Source organism: Dama dama, chromosome 19 (genome assembly GCF_033118175.1).
Source record: "Dama dama isolate Ldn47 chromosome 19, ASM3311817v1, whole genome shotgun sequence".
In the NCBI taxonomy this organism is placed as follows: domain Eukaryota; kingdom Metazoa; phylum Chordata; class Mammalia; order Artiodactyla; family Cervidae; genus Dama; species Dama dama.
This window is the reverse complement of record NC_083699.1, coordinates 63,976,783-63,994,191: the sequence shown is the minus strand read 5'-3', so window position 1 is coordinate 63,994,191 and position 17,409 is coordinate 63,976,783. Positions and strand designations below refer to the sequence as shown.

The 17,409-nt window shown below is 43.9% G+C and overlaps 1 protein-coding gene across 1 annotated transcript in view; it reads right to left on the bottom strand.

Annotated features, from left to right (window-relative positions):
* The window catches only part of TBC1D5 (TBC1 domain family member 5), a 567,048-nt gene extending 550,936 nt beyond the window's left edge, over window positions 1-16,112 (bottom strand). The window contains exon 1 of the mRNA XM_061167253.1: window positions 15,988-16,112. The gene's annotated coding sequence lies outside the window, so the exon portion shown is untranslated. The remainder of the gene's footprint in view (window positions 1-15,987) is intronic.
* Window positions 16,113-17,409: the final 1,297 nt, after the last annotated feature.

Here is a 17,409-nt window from a genome sequence, read left to right as displayed (position 1 = left end):
AACTGGAAATAGAACTGCCATATGACCCAGCAATCCCACTTCTGGGCATACACACTGAAGAAACCAGATCTGAAAGAGACACGTGCACCCCAATGTTCATCGCAGGACTGTTTATAATAGCCAGGAGAAGTTGTGGTACATATACACCATGGAATATTACTCAGCCGTTAAAAAGAATTCATTTGAATCAGTTCTAATGAGATGGATGAAACTGGAGCCCATTATACAGAGTGAAGTAAGCCAGAAAGATAAGGACATCTACTTTTAATAGATAGAGCACCAGGAGTAGGAGTAAAGATGATATGCATGGCCTTAGAGCTCACGGAGCACTCAAAAGTGAGACACAGGCTATTAGGTAAAAAGACAATTCTAACACATAATAAATATAGAATAGTACAGGTTATTTGGCCAAACAGGAAGGGCACAACAGACTTAGTGGTTTAAGGAAGCTTCCTTGAGCAATGGCATTTAAGCTGAGACCTCACTGGTGTCCGTAAGATTGAGAGAGAATATTCCAAGCTTGAGGCAAGCAAAATCATAAACAGTTGCACAAATGCAGATTTCAGTACTTGACAAAGCAATCACAGAGTAGAGGGGAGCAGAAGGGAAGACACAGGCCGCCTCTGACCGGAACCAGCAGGCGCTCTGCACGTCTCATCCATGGCAGGCTGAATCTGCAGACGCCACAGGCCAACTGCCAGTGACCTCTGCCTCTGCGAACATGCCTATCTGCTGGGGGTCCTGGAACCAATTCCTGACGGACACTGAGAGGACTGCATTAAAGGGCTGTACGCTGTAGTGTACGAGAATCAGACAAGATCATCCGGCCACAGGGGACACCAAAAGGAAAACTGCACAGAAACGCAGGCAGGAGATGATGATCTGAGATCAAGAGACGTACTGCAGTGTGGAGGTACTGGGGACAGAGAGAGTGCGCTCCAGAGGCAGGATCCACAGTCTGGTGCCCTTATGTAAGAATTTGGGAAAGTGGAATAAAGTGTAACTGCCAGGTTTCTGGCTGATCAAAACTAAAGAGACAGTGATGCCCTGCAGTGAGATAATAAACTTGGGAGGGGGAGGAGATTTCCTACAAGAAGATGGTAAATTCAGCTGCACACATACTGAAACTGAGCTTCCTGGGCCACACAAAACAGGGTTCTCCAGTAGGCAGTCACATCCCCAGGTCTAAAGCTCAGGAAAGAAAGCAAGCTGGAGATCCAAAACAACAGACTCTGCGGAACACTACTCTCTCACTGCCTCCTCTGGAGTCCTCATCCCCCAGCCCAGCCACATCTCTACAGTTCCCCCCATCTGTCTCTAAAAAGCATGCCTCTTTCATTTCACTAAGCCTTCCAAAGTAGTGGTTTGATTTTATGAGGAAACCCAAGTTTAATCGAAGTCCTGCCACATCCTTTGCAAAGCAGGATGCATGACAGCCATGAGTTCAGGGCACTCTGTACTAGTTCTCATGATGACAAGCTAGAGGGCCTGCTCTGGACTCAGTCCCACGACGGCACGTGTATCTGGATCGAAGGAAAAAGGTGCAGGGGAGCTACTGTATGAAAGAAAGAAAACAAGGTGCATCTGGAGAGTAAAACAGGAAGCCAGAAAATCAACAGAAGGACAAAATCAAGCAAGTCCACGAAGTAAATCAGAACTCAGAAAGGGGGGCAGAGAAGGAACAGCTGGGGCCACGGCCCCATCGCTGGCTCTCCCTCCACCTGCCTCTCCACCAACCCCACCTTCGCTGCCTCCTGGTCTGCTGATCACTTCCCAGTGGCCTCCACCACACTCAGTTTTGACAATCACAGGCGTTAGGTTAGAGAACTTTAAGTAGACCACACACAGATCGTGGCTTGAAAAGAAAACTCACCGTAAGGAGTAGAAAATTACACACCTGACCGGAAAAAAAGAAACTCACAATGCTTGATACTCAAGCCAACACAGTGATGCACAGTTTGATCTCTACAAAAGTGGTTTATCTACCTGGAAAAGGTAAGAGAATCAACTGAAAAGCTGTGATGATGAAAAGAGTCAGAAAGTGACTGGTTAGAAAACACATACACACGAAACATCAACAGCTTTTCTATCTACCAGCAATTGTCTGGTACGAAAGATACACACACGCACATATCCCCACAGGAAAATCCTATGCACAACCACAAAAAATAAAATACCTGTGTGACTGAATAGAAGACCAAAAGACAAAGCTTCTGATATCCATGGAGAAAGAATAGGTCATCCATTAAGGAGGACTGAGAAAACGGGCTGATCAAAAAGCTTAGAAATTTTTGTACCCTCTACTTCACATGATGCCATTCAACATGTTCTGGAATAACTGTAAACCCAAAATTTTAGATTTAAACTATGAAAATAGCTGATAAATATAAATTAATAGCTATATAACCATAAAGTAGGAAAAGCCTACAAGATAAATAAAGGAAGAGCAAGATCTAACTACATAAAATGTTAAAAACTGTAAGAAGACAAGAGAAGGGGGACAGGGATGAAATCACATGTATTCAAATAAAGCAATCAAAATAGACAAGACAGTAACAGCAGTTACAGGGCCTTTCAGACAGTTCTGCAGTAAAGTGTAAAGTGGGCGAGCCTTCCTGGTGGGCAACTTGAAAAAGTGTAACAAAACTGTTACATTACCTTTTGACCCGCTAATCCACTCACTACAGTTTTTCCTAAATAAACAAAAATGTGCAGGCACAGAGGGATATGAGTGCCCAGGTGGCTCAGTGGTCAAGAATCCACCTGCCAATGAAGGAGTCATGGGTTCCATCCCTGGGCTGGGAAGATCCCCTGGAGGAGGGAATGAGAACCCACTCCAGGACTCTTGCCTGGAGAATCCCCATGGACAGAGGAGCCTGGCAGGCTACAGTCCGTGGGGTCACACAGTTGGACACAACTTAGTGACTGAGCATGAGTAATTTCTGTGCATCACTTCTTGTCAGAAAGACTGAGAGGAAGCTAGGTGTCCAAGAAGGGAGGACTACTTACAGTCCATTCAAACAATGAATGAGTATGAAGTGATCAAAAAGTATGTGGAAGAGTTATAGCACTAATACAAAACACTAAATGAAAAACGAATGGAAGCACAGAATAGCAAGAACCATTTTTAATTAAATAGGAATTATCTACATGTATGCATGTTTATCTGTTTATAGCTACAATGTACATACCACAACACACAGTAAAGAAATTAAGATAATCCTAAATTAGTTAAGAGAAATGAAGACTGCAGAAAGGAGGCAATTTATCCCAAGCCTTCCTATACCATACACACCAACCTATCAAAATGAGCATCCTTATCACAAGAGTCTTGGACTTCAAGACGAAAAATAAGCCCAGGGCTTCCCTGGTGGCTCAGTGGTAAAGAATCCACCTGGCAATGCAGGAATCACAGGTCTGATCCCCGGGGCAGCAGGATCGCACAGGTCACACAGCTAAGCCCCGTGCTACACCTGCTGAGCCTGTCCTCCAGCGCCTGGGGACCGGCGCGACTGAAGTCCACATGCCCCAGAGCCTGTACCCCACATCAAGAGAGCAGGCCCCACTCACTGCAGCTAGAGAAAGGCCGGCACAGCAGCGTCGTCCCATCCGAGCCAAACGTAAATAGATAAAATTAAAAAAAGAAAAAGAAGTCTAATTTAATGAATGCAGCAGACAAAACCCAACATAGTGGTACCATCTTCCTTCTCCTATTAAATCCACTTTCACTCCCAAATCCAACCAAGAGTCCAGGGCAATCTATCCACTATCTCACCCCAACATGGCAAGAGACACAATGTCAGTAACTCCTCTTAGATTCTCAAAACTTCAAAGACAGCATCCTGAGAACCTCTGAAGGGGCTGATGTGGACCCCACTGGTTGTCAGCAGAGTGCATGCCTCGGCAGCCAGAGCTTGTGAGTGGGCTGTCTTCCTGTGGTGCTAAATCACTGTCAACCCATCAAAAGATGGGTGTGTCTCCCCCTGAAGAGAAGTGGGAGCTTACTCCTCACTCCTCTAGTTATTCTGAAGACCCACTATTTACAAGAGGAGACCTCATTACTTTTGGTTTAACCTTTTTAATCTTACTTAGGGGCAAAGTGTTTAGTAACACTAGAACATCAAACATTTCCATTAATCAACATCTGTTACTTGGCTTTCTAAACAGTACTTGGACTACAAACCTGACTTAATTCCCAGCCTCTCTCAAAACACTATAACCCTAACCCTGAGGAGAACTTTAAGACTTATCCAACAGTCCAGGTGACTGTATTTTTAAGATTTTTTTTTTTCATGTGGGCCATTTCTAAAGTCTTTATTGAATTTGTTACAATACTGCTTCTGTTTTTGTTTGGTTTTTTGGCCACAAGGCATTTGGGATCTCAGCTCCCCAACCAGGGATCAAACCTGCACCCCTGCATTAGAAAGCAGAGTCTTCACCACAGGACCAGCAGGGAGGTCCCAGGATATTATTTTTGATCACTCATTTCTATAAAATGTCCACAGTAAGCATCACTGTTTGTAACAGGGGGTGGGGGGAACTTTTTTTCCTATGGCCATCTAGATTATTTGACCTAAGACAGTCACTCACCACAGCATTTTCTTTAGATAGATACACCACAACTAGTTTATCATAATTATCACAAACAACAAATGACTAAGCATTTCTATATATTTATATATATATATACTAGCTAAGCATTTCTATGTATGTGTATTTGGTCCTCCATATACTCTGGTTCTGCAACTGCAGATCCAATCAATCACAAATCAAAAAATATTCAGGGAAAAAAAAATTCCAAAAAGTCCAAAAAAGCAAAAATTGACTTTGCTGGATTCTGACAACCAGCTACATGGTACTTACATTGTATTATATGCATTATATGTAATGTGAAGATGATTTAAAGTATCTGAGAGGATGTGTGTATATTATACGCAAATATTATGCATTTTATATAAGCAACTTGAGCATTCACAGAGTTTGATATCCAGAGAGGTCCCAGAACCCATCCCCTGCCAATGGTATACAATATTTACATACGTAAGAACAGCACAGGTATAACCCATGTGCTGCTGCTGCTGCTGCTGCTGCTAAGTCGCTTCAGCCGTGTCCAACTCTGTGCGACCCTAAAGATGGCAGCCCACCAGGCTCCCCCGTCCCTGGGATTCTCCAGGCAAGTACACTGGAGTGGGTAGCCATTTCCTTCTCCAATCCATGAAAGCGAAAAGAGAAAGTGAAGTCGCTCAGTCATGTCTGACTCTTAGTGACCCCATGGACTGCAGCCTACCAGGCTCCTCCGTCCACGGGATTTTCCAGGCAAGAGTACTGGAGTGGGGTGCCATTGCCTTCTCTGATAACCCACGTATATTGCATAATTTATGTGTTTACACACACACATATAAACATACATATACTCATTTAATCCTCAAAACAACTTTGTAAGGTAGCTTCTATCACTACCCTCACTTAAAAGATAAGAAAAGTGAGGAACTGTACAGCCAAGTTAACTGGCCAGCAGGGCATTATAAGAGGTACTGCTATTAAAAACAAGTGTAGGAAAAATATGCACAATACAGATTTGCTGTTATACTGATTTCCTTCTCAAAACTATTATCCCAGTTAATAGAAAATTAATGCCATTGGATCAGCCACAGACCCTCTCCCCACACTCCGCCTCCCCAATTTTCTCCTCCCACAACGAGGCCCATTCGCAGCCTCTCAGTTCTCAAATTCCAGGACACACACTGCACCGCACTGCTACTTTAATGACCTCCCCACGTTCAGTGGCCCAGAGCGGCTGGACAAGCACCGTTCCCCAGACCAGTGATGACATGGGATGGTTTTCAGTGGTCTGAGACAGAATGAGATGAGGGAGAGATGACAGACATTTCTTTACAAAACACAAATTACTCAATTTGAAATGTCATTCACTATTCTGGGGCTGTCCTTACCTTCTCAGTGTTCAAAATGGTAATGATGACCAAAGCTTATTTTCTAATTGTCCTTACTGGCCAAATAAAAAGTTTGTAACCCAGTCAATCCTTCAATATTAGAATAATAAATCTACCATGTATACATGGAGGGGGGGTTTGGGAGAGGAGACAGGTACTGGCAGGAAATGAAGGATTCAAAACTTGCAGGTTCAAAAGGAAAGAGGTACCACTTTCACTTTTAACAATGACACAAACTTAAGAGACTAGCCCAGCAAAAAAGCACAGACAAACCACTGCAAATTTCAATCTCATAAAGAAAAAATTACAAGCATTGAGGCAGTTAGTTTTGAAGTGGGTGAATTACAAAAAAAAGAATGACAAATTTGAGTTTTAAAATGAAAGTCATCCTCATCGTTTTCATTAGTACAATAAGTTACCGACAAATGAAAATCAAAGTCAACCTCTTAATTCTCAACAGTACTACTAGGAAAGGGGGATTTAAGAGTATCACTGATTTATATTTTTAAAATGCAGCAAAGAAGACTGTTAAAAGCATGGACTCTAGAGTTGGTCAGAATCCCAGCTCTGTGTTGGCATATGACATTTACTCTCTCTCTGCTTCAATTTCCTTCAAGGTTCTTATGAGGATCAAACAAATTAAGATATATTAAGTGCTCAGGACAGTGCCTGGCACTTAGAAGTACGGTCACACCACCCCACCCACAAGTGGGCCAGCGCTGACCCCAAACTCCGGACTCACCCCCTGGTAGGTGACATCTTGGGCCCCAGCCCCACCCGCCAGCAGGCCAATAGCAGTTTCAGAACAACCCAGACTCCACAGCGACCTGTGTCAGGAACTGTCCCACCCCTACTGGTGGGCACACACCCATTCCAGGACCCAAAGCCCTTCGATCGGAGAACACAGAACCTGGCCCTACGCACCAGTAGCACAGAACTGATCCCAGGGGCCCCAGGGGCCCAAGTTCCACGACACCCTGGACCCCTCAGCCAGTCACCCTGCAATACAGTCCCCTGGAGCACCTCAGACCTCAAAGCTGGCCGTGTCAGGAGCCAGCCCTGCCCACCAGCAGACTCCAGTGCTAGGACCCCTGGAACCACACCCACCGGGCACCCAGCTCCACCCACCAGTGAATCAGCACTAGCTGCAGGACCTCCAGGAACCCAAGGCCAGCTGTCTCATGACACAGCCCCAGCAACCAGGCGTGCCTACCAGACCACCAAAAGCAGTCAGCTCGTCACCAAAGAATGCACACAGCCCACAGAGGTGACGCCTAGAGCACACAGCTCTGGTGACCAGAGAGAGTGCAAAGCTGGGACACAATGACGTCTCCTACAAAACAGCTCTTCTCCAAGATCAGAACTTATCAGATATATAACAGCAGCAAACTGGGCAAAATAAGGTGACAGCAGAATATGTTCCAAATGAAGCAACAAAATAAAACCCCAGAAGAACTAAGTGAGGATAAGCAACCTACCCAAAAAAAGAGTTAAGTAATGATCTTCCCCACCCAGGGAGGGAAACCAGGTCTCCCACACTGCAGGCAGTAAAACCTGCTTTACCAGATGAGCCACCAGGGAATCAATGATTATAGAGATGATCAAATAACTCGGGAGACCACAGAATAAACAGAATAAAAAGTCAGAAGTTTTTAACAAAGAGTTGGAAAACATAAAGGAGAACCAGAAATGAAAAATACAATAACTGAAATGAAAAATACAGTAGGAGGAATAAACAGTAGACTGATACAGAGGAACGGATCAGTAAGCTGGAAGTCAAAGTAGCAGAAATCACTGAAGGTAAAAAGAAAAATAAGTCAGGAAAGTTTAAGAGACTGCTAGAATAACATCAAGTGTACCAACATTCAGATTAAACTGGTCCCAGATGGAGAAGAGAAGGAGAAAAATAAGATGTTTGAAAATATAATAGCTAAAAGCATTCCTAACCTGGGAAAGGAAAGAGACATCAAAGTTAAGGAAGCATTGGGAATCCTAAACAGGATCAACCCAAAGAGGATCACACCAAGACACAGTGTATCTAAAATGCCAAAAACTAATGATTAAGAGAAAATATTAAAAGCAGCAAGGAAAAAGCAACAATTTATATGAGAAAAGTCTGATAAGGCTATAAGCTGACTTTTTAGCAGAAAACTCTATAGGCTAGAAAGAAGTGGAACAATATATTTAAAAGGAGAATCAATACTCTACCTGGCAAAGCTTTCATTCAGATACGATGGAGATAACAAAAGTTTGACAGGCAAGCAGAAGCTAAAACAAGCAGCACCACTAAAACAGCTTTATGAGAAATGTTACAAGGACTCAACTAAGCAAAAAAAAAAAAAGGTTACAAACTAACACGTGAAGGAAATTACAAAAGGAAAACTTGTTGGTAAAGGCAAATAAACAGTAAAGATCAACCACTTATGAAGCTAGTAGGAAGGTAAAAGGACAAAAATTGTTAAAATCAACCAAAATAGTTAAGGGATCAACAAAACAGAAGGATGCAAAACATGATGTCAACATCACAAACAGTAAGCTGGAGGGAGAGGATTAAAAATACCAGATTGTTAAAATGCATTAGAACCTAAAAGATCATCAATTTAAAATAATTATATATATATATATATATATATAGGATAAAAATGTGTATACATATACAGATACAAACACATAAACCCTACGTTACTCATAAACCAAAAGTCTATTCTATATACACATGCAAAGACTCACAAAAATAACACTAAAGACAGTCATCAAATAAAAAGGAGACAAACAGAAACAAAAAACTTACTTAAAAAAAACAAAAAAAAACTACAAAATGGCAATAAGTACACAACTATGAATAATAACTTTAAATGTAAATGGACTAAATACTCCAATCAAAAGGGGTGGCTGAATAGACACAAAATAGGACCCATGTACCTGCTGCCTAAAAAGAGACTCATGTCAGATGTAAAGACATACATAGGCTGAAAGTTAAGAGGATGAAAAATGGTACTCCATGCAAATGGAAATCAGAAATTTAAAAAAAGTTACAACCAACACCAGAGAAAGAATCATAATGGATTATACCAATTAATGGGCAACAGAAAAGAAATGGACAAGTTCCTAGAAAGGTACACTTCCCAAACAAAACAAGAAGAAATACAAAATATAAACAAATAAATTAGCACTAATGAAGCTGAATCAGTAACTTAAAAACTCCTGACAATAAAAGTCCAGGGTCAGACAACTTCATAGATGAATCCTTCCAAAACCTTCCAGAAGAGTTATCATCTATCTTTTACAAGCTATTCCAAAAAAATTGCAGAGAGAAACATTTCTGAACCCATTCCATAAAGCCAACATTACCTTGATACCAAGGCCAGACAAGGATAACAGTTCAGTTCAGTCACTCAGTCGTGTCTGACTCTTTGCAACCCCATGCATGCCAGGCCTCCATGTCCATCACCAACTCCTGGAGTTTACCTAAACTCATGTCCATTGAGTCGGTGATGTCATCCAACCATCTCATCCTCTGTCATCCCCTTCTCTTCCTGCCTTCAATCTGTCCCAGCATGAGTCGGCTTCTTTTTCCCCATGAGCTGGCTCTTTGCATCAGATGGCCAAAGTTTTGGAGCTTCAGCTTCAGCATCAGTCCCTCCAATGAATATTCAGAATTGATTTCCTTTAGGATTGACTGGTTTGATCTTTCTGCTGTCCAAGGGGCTCTCAAGAGTCTTCTCCAACACCACAGTTCAAAAGCATCAATTCTTCAGCGTTCAGCTTTCTTTATGGTCCAACTCTCACATCCATACATAACTACTGGAAAAACCATAGCTTTGACTAGATGGACCTTTGTTGATAAAGTAATGTCTCTGATTTTTAATATGCTATCTAGGTTTGCCACAGCTTTTCTTCCAAAGAGCAAGCGCCTTTAAATTTTGTGGCTGCAGTCACCTTCTACAGTGATTTTGGAGCCCAAGAAAATAATTGTCACTTTCTCCATTGTTGCCACCATCTATTTGCCATGAAGTGATGGGACCGGATGCCATGATCTTAGTTTTTTGAATGTTGAGTTTTAAGCCAGATTTCTCACTCTCATCTTTCATTTTCATCAAGAGGCTTTTTAGTTCTTCTTCGCTTTCTGCCATAAGGTTGGTGTCATCTGCACATCTGAGGTTATTGATATTTCTCTTGGCAATCTGGATTCCAGCTTGTGCTTCAAGCAGCAGAACATTTCACATGATGTACTCTCATCTAAGTTAAAAAAGCAAAGTGACAATATACAGCCCTGACATACTACTTGTCCATTTTGGAACCATTCCATTGTTCATGTCCAGTTCTAACTGCTGCTTCTTGATCTGCATACAGGTTTCTCAGGAGGCAGGTCAGGTAGTCTGCTATTCCCATCTCTTGAAGAAATTCCCACGGTTTGTTGTGAGCCACACAGTCAAAGGCTGCAGCATAACCAATGAAGCAGATGTTTTTCTGGAACTCCTGCTTTTTCTCTGACCCATCAGATGTTGGCAATTTGATCTCTGGTTCCTCTGCCTTTTCTAAGTCCAGCTTGAACACCTGGAAGTTCTCAGTTCAAGTAATGTTGAAGCCTGGCTTGGAGAATTCTGAGCATTACTTTGCTAACATGTGAGAAGAATGCAATCGTACAGTATTTTGAACATTCTTTGGCATTGCCTTTCTTCCGAATTGGAATGAAAACTGATCTTTTCCAGTCCTGTGGCCACTGCTGAGTTCTCCAAATTTGCTGGCATATTGAGTGCAGCATTTGAACAGCACCATCTTCTAGGATTTGAAATAGCTCAACTGGAATTCCATCACCTCCACTAGCTTTGTCCAAAGTGATGCTTCCTAAGGCCCCCTTGACTTCGCATTCCAGGATATCTGGCTCTAGGTGTGTGATCACACCATTGTGTTTATGTGTGTCATTAAGATTTTTTTTTTTTTTTTTGTATACTTCTTCTGTGTATTCCTGCCATCTCTTCTTAATATCTGGGCTTTTGTTAGGTCTGTACCATTTCTGTTCTTTAATGTGTCCATCTTTGCATGAAGTGTTCTCTTTGTATCTCTAATTTTCTTGAAGGGAGCTTTAGTCTTTCCTACTCTATTATTTTCCTCTATTTCTTTGCACTGATCACTGAGGAAAGCTCTCTCTCCTTGCTGTTCTTTGGAACTCACTCAGATGGACACGTGTTTCCTACTCTCCTTTGCTCTTCACGTCTCTTCTTTGTTTGCTCAGTATTCGTAAGGCCCCCTAGACAGCCATCTTGCCTTTTTGCATTTCTTCTTCTTGGGGGTGGTTTTGGTCACCTTCTCCTGTACAGTGTCACGAACCTCCATCCCTCAGACCGTCTTTAGACCCTCTATCAGATCTAATTCCTGGAATCTATTTGTCACTTCCACTGTATAATTGTAGAGGATATGATTTAGGTCATACCTGGAATGGTCTAGTGGTTTTCTCTACTTTCTTCAATTGAAGTCTGAATTTTGCAATAAGGAGTTCATGATCTGAGCCACAGTCAGCTCCTGGTCTTGTTTTTGCTGACGATATAGAGCTTCTCCATCTTTGGCTGCAAAGCATATAATCAATCTGATCTCTGTACTGACCATATGGAGATGTCCCTGTGTAGAGCCCTCTCTTGTGCTGTGGGAAGAGGGTATCTGCCATGACCAGTGCCTCACTGCTTGGCCAGTAGCACCGCCTTCCCAGGCCATGGTCGCTGGACCGTGTCCTCCACACAGTTCCCCGGCACAGACATTCTTATCACTGCCACGCCATGCTTCCATGGCAATGATCCTCATGAACCATGAGGTGACCACCATCGAGAACCTGCTGACTGAGGGAAACGGCGCAGCAGCGGGAGCCTGTCTGCCTCATTCCTGGCCAGTGTGCGCAAGAGGGTCCGCAAAGTGCTGAACAAGGAGATGGTAATCTCTGTGGCTCTAGGCCAGGTGTTATCCCTCTTATTTGTGGGATTAGCTTGACCAGCAAGTACCTGTCAGAAGAGTTCCATGCCAGTACACCAGTCTTCCAGAGTTTCCTCTATTACATCCTTCTCTTCTTGGTCTATACCACCACTCTAGCTATCAGACAAGTCAGAGCTACCAAGATGGCAGAGGGGGCGTGGGCTCATCTTCTCCTGTGAGAATTCCAAAACTATAACTAACCGCTGAACAACCATGAACAGGAGAATGTTGGATCCCACCAGAAAAAAAGATACCCCATGTCCAAGGACAAAGGAGAAGCCCCAACAAGATGGTTCAGTTCAGTTCAGTTCAGTCACTCAGTAGTGTTCGACTCTTTGCAACCCCATGAATCGCAGCACATCAGGCCTCCCTGTCTATCACCAACTCCCAGAGGTTACTCAAACTCATGTCCATCAAGTCGGTGATGCCACCCAGCCATCTCATCCTCTATCACATTTATTAATAAAATGAAAACACTGCCTAATGAATAGGAGATATTTCCAAATCATTTATCTGATACAGGGTGTAATACCCAAAACTTAAAAAGAACCCATACAATTCAATATCTAAAAGCAAACAACCTGATCAAAACATGTACACAAGATCGCAACAGATATTTTTTCCAAAGATGATATAGCCAACAGGGAAATGAAAACATGGTCAACATCACTAATCATCAGAGAAACGCAAATCAAAACCACACTGAGATATCACCTCACATCAGTCAGAACGGCTATGATCAAAAAGAAAACAAATAACAAGTGTTGGTGAGGATGTGGGAAAAAAGGAACCTTTGTGGATTCCTCAAAAAATTAAAAGTACCAAAGATCCAGCAATTCCACTCTAGGATATTTATCTGAAGAAAACAAAAACATGAATGGAATATTACTAAGCCATGAAAAGGAATCTTGCCATTCAAAATAAACTGGAAAATATTATACTAAGTGAAATGAGTCAGAGAGAGAAAGACAAATACTGCATAATTTCACTTATATGCAAAATCTAAAAAACAAAATCAAATGACCAAACATTTAATTTTTAACAAAATCAAAACAGAGGTATATACATACAGAGAACAAATAGGTGGTTGCAAGAGATGTGGGAAGAGGAATGAAACAGGGAGAGAGATTAAGAGGTACAAGTTTCCAGTTGCAAAATAAATGAACAGTGTGAGCAATATAGTTAATAACTATATAATATCTTTGTAGGGTGACATATTGCAACTAGATGTTGTGTAACAGGTAATAACAGTGTTGTGGGTCAATTATACTTCAAAAATAAATTTACAGAAAAAGAGATCAAGCTTTGTGTTTAACAGAGCCAGGGGTAAAGAGATGGGAGAACTGGATGAAGACAGACAAATGGTACAAACATCCAGTGATAAGACAAATAAGTACTAGGGATATAATGTACAGCACAATAAATATAGTTAACACTGTTTTACAGTATACAGGAAAGCTGTTAAGAATAAATCCTAAGAGGTCTCATCACATGGGAAAAAAATTTCTCTTTAATTTCTACATGAGATGATGTATGTTCACTAAACTTACTGTAATAATCACTTCATGATGTAAGTTAAATCATTATGCACTACACCTTAAATTTATATAGTGTGTTAGTCACTCAGTCATGTTTGACTCTTTGTAACCCCATGGACTGTAACCCACCAGGCTCCTCTGTCCATGGGATTCTCCAGGAAGGACTACTGGAGTAGGTTACCATGCCCTCCTACAGGGGATCTTCCCAACCCAGGGATGGAAACCAAGTCTCCTACACTGCAGGCATATTCTTTACCATGCTGTTTATCAATTATGTCAATAAAACTGGAAGGAAAGAAAGTACTGTCATAATATTTAACAAGAAAAGAAACAACGGTAAGTAAGGACGAGAATGAAAACTGTAAAAACCACAGTGCTAAAAGTAGTTGATGTTATACTTCCATAAAGTTTTTCTACACTTAAGAACCATTTTTATGTACATGAACTATATGAAGTTACCTGTGACAACTATAACTTTTCAATTTACATTTTTTTAAATGTAAACTTTTCAATTTCATTTTTTAATATTTAGGGAAAATCAACAGGTGGAGACTCCAAATTTTTCACAAGTTTGCTTCCAAGGCTCAGGCATGTGCTACTCAGCTGAGGCTGTATTTGAATAAGTGACAGGAGCACACACTCAATTCGTTCACCAATAAAAGAAACTTTCATCCCAAAGAGTATGATGCAGTCTTTATGTTGATTAAAGATCCAACCACCCACTGCTGAGCAAGTTCTTCAGGGAGAAGTACACAAAGCTTCCATGGAATACTTGCAGGCCTGGTGATGCAGGCAGCACACAGCATGTACAGATGGTACCTGCACTCTTCCCCGTTGAGGGAGTTCTCCCAGTTCTGCTATCCCTTCCCCTGGGACCTGGACTTGGCTTCTTCTGCAAAGGGATTTCCCAAAGCAAGCTCTCTCAGTTCATCCTGCCATTTGTCTCTTACCTCAAGCCACCTCTACACCAAAAGTGAATTATTAAAAGGCACTTATTCACTGATATATTTCATTTCTTAGCAAACAAGTAATATACATCCTTGCTACTCAAGAATGGTTCCTCCTCCAGCCACAAGCAGTTTATAAGAAACACAAAATACCAAGCTGCAACTCAGAATTTGCATTTTTAAACAGGAGCCTCAAGGGACTCCCAGGCACATTAAAGTTTGAGAAGAACCACTCTACAGGACTCTACAGCAAATAGCTGTAGAAAAATGCTCTAGTTTACAACTGAATTTAGAGACAAACTATGAAAACTACCAAGACATGGAATCAGAAAAGTTCCTCAAGACAATTAATACATAAATTAATTTATCACTGGTATCAAAGGTGCTCAAAAGTTTACTTTCAACAATGCCTACATTTAATGCTAAGTCAGTATCTGTGTACAAACAGCGGCATGTTTATATTATTATATATAGTGAATACATGATAATATATTGGGGCTGTATATTGTGGGACAAAGAATAAAAAAGAATGACTAGGTCTAGAAATAAAACCACCGGCCCAAAGTTGTGCAACATGCATTCTAAAATTTCGGTATTTAGAATTTGGAGTTGGCTAGTTAAACCTTCCTGGAGAAGGAAATGGCAACCCACTCCAATGTTCTTGCCTGGAGAATCCCGGGGACGGAGGAGGCTGGTGGGCTGCCGTCTATGGGGTCACACAGAGTCGGACACGACTGAAACGACTTAGCAGCAGCAGTTAAACTTTCCAGAAAATTATTCCCCCCAAAAAATCTAAAAGATGTGAACTTTAAACATATATCCTAGAAACGGAACTATTTAATAGGTAGTACTGAACATATTTTTGGTCACTTGTAGACTCAAGAAATTGTTGTAGAGGTTAGAACTCCTTTTTCCTGGAATAAGGAGGGGGGTGGGATGGGGTGTTACCAAAAAACAAAACAAAACAAAAAATCAGTGTTCACCCTCTGCAAAGTTTTTCTCACATCCTGAAAGGCCTCGACTTGCATGTTCCTACAGGTGAAGGAAACTTAAGCCGTACTCAAACAAGCTCACGTTTCCCTCCTGAGAGAGGAGGGAAGGCTTTCTTCTCTCCTAGAGAATGCGTTTTACAAGGTTTGGGGGCTCCAAGCCCGTCTGGCTTCCGGCCCGCGAAGGGGCCGAAAGGTACCAGGAAATCGACCAAGGAGGAAGTGGAGCCCGGCTCGGCCGCGGCGCTCAGCCTGGTCGCACCCGAGACCCCACCGGGCGGGGAGGCGGGCGGCAGACCGGGGGGCAGCGCCTCAGCCCCGCGCCCCGGGGCGAGGGAGCCCCGTCTCCAGCCCCCCGCCCCCCGCCCGGGACGCGCACACGCGGGGGGCGCTGCGAGCCCCCATCGCGGCGGCGACACCTCAGGCCCGCCCGGGGGGAGGCGGCGGCGGCGCGAGGTGGGGCTGGACGCGTCCGGAGACGCTGAGGGGAGGCCGGGCGGGAGCGACTGCCCGCGGGGGCTGCACTGGAGGAGGGCGGAGGCGCTCAGGGCGCCCGAGCTGCTTTACGGCCGTCAGCGCCGTCGTCCTTTCGCGTTACCTGTGGCGCGGGAGGGCTCTCCGGCTCCTACGCCCTGAGTCCTCCTCCCCTCCTCTCTTTCTCTCCCTCAGCCTCTGCCGGGCGCTCGCAGGGCCGGCCGCGCCTGACCCGACCAGAGAGGGAACAGGCCGGGGGGGGCGGGGGGGGGGGAGGGCCGCGGGGGCCGGCGGCCACGTGACCACGCCCACGCCGTAACGGCGGCCGCCCCCCGCCGCGCGCCCTCGGCGCGCTCCACCTCTAAGCACCCCGCGGCGCGGGCGCCCGCGCCCTTGTGCGCATGCGCCCGCCGGGCCCGCACACTGCGCGCGCGCGCGCGCGACGTTCTAGGGGCCTGTGGGGCCTGTGGAGCCCGCGAGGCGCGAGGCTGAGCGCGAGCCGCGGGCCTGGTGGTCCGCCGTGACTGCCGGCGCGCATGCGCGGGAGGTCCCCTTTGGCTTTCTTTCCCGTTTCCCTTCCTTCCCTTTGCCCTCTTTACCTTCCACACCGCCGGCCCCGCTCTGCTGGCGCGCAGCTGGAGGCTGAGAATACGCCCCCGGGATGTCAGACCCTCCTGCTCACCACCACCTTCCCAGGGTGAGGCCGTCTGAAAAGCTGTCCCTCCTACCTGAGAATTTGCATTTCCTGTGGCCTGTGACATGGCCTTGTTGTAGCTGAGTGGACTCCTATTCATGCTTCAATACCCAGCCACTCTGTCACTTCCTCTCGGAGATGTACCCTACTCTGCTTTGGGAGTCATTAGTAGTTTGTGCATACCTACTTTAGTATGGGGCTTCCCTGGTGGCTCAGCTGGTAAAGAATCCATCTGCAGTGCCGGAGACCTGGGTTCCGTCCCTAGGTCAGGAAGATCCTCTGAAGAAGGGAAGGGCTACCCACTCCAGTATTCTGGCCTGGAGAATCTCATGAACAGAGGAACCTGGTGGGCTGCAGTCTTTCGGGTCGCAAAGAGTCGGACATGACTAAGCGACTTTCACTTCACTGTTCACTTTAGTATAACCCGTCGAGAAATAATACACGTTATTTTTTACAAACCACAGTACTAGGCTTGGATTTTATGTTACCTCATAACTTAGGACAGTATCTGTCTTTAACATTGTGCTATCTCCGCAAAGGTTTGATGACTGACTGCGTAAATCCTGTGCTTTATTGTCCTCCGCTTGCTTTTAGTCGTGATTTAAACAGCGGGATGCTGTTTGCTTGTTCCCCCGATTTGAAAGCCTTTGAATGAAAAGGCTTTGAATGGGATTGCTAATTAGAGTGGTAAATGCTTCACCTAGTTACAGAGATTTATGGTCTTTTATTACATATCTTCACAAAGAGCCTCATGGAAATTGATAATGTTGAGTCCTGAAAACCAAGGCAGCAAAAGGTCAGATCTCCAAAGGTTAGCTGGCTTCAGAGGAAGATCCCTGGTGGAAGACTGAT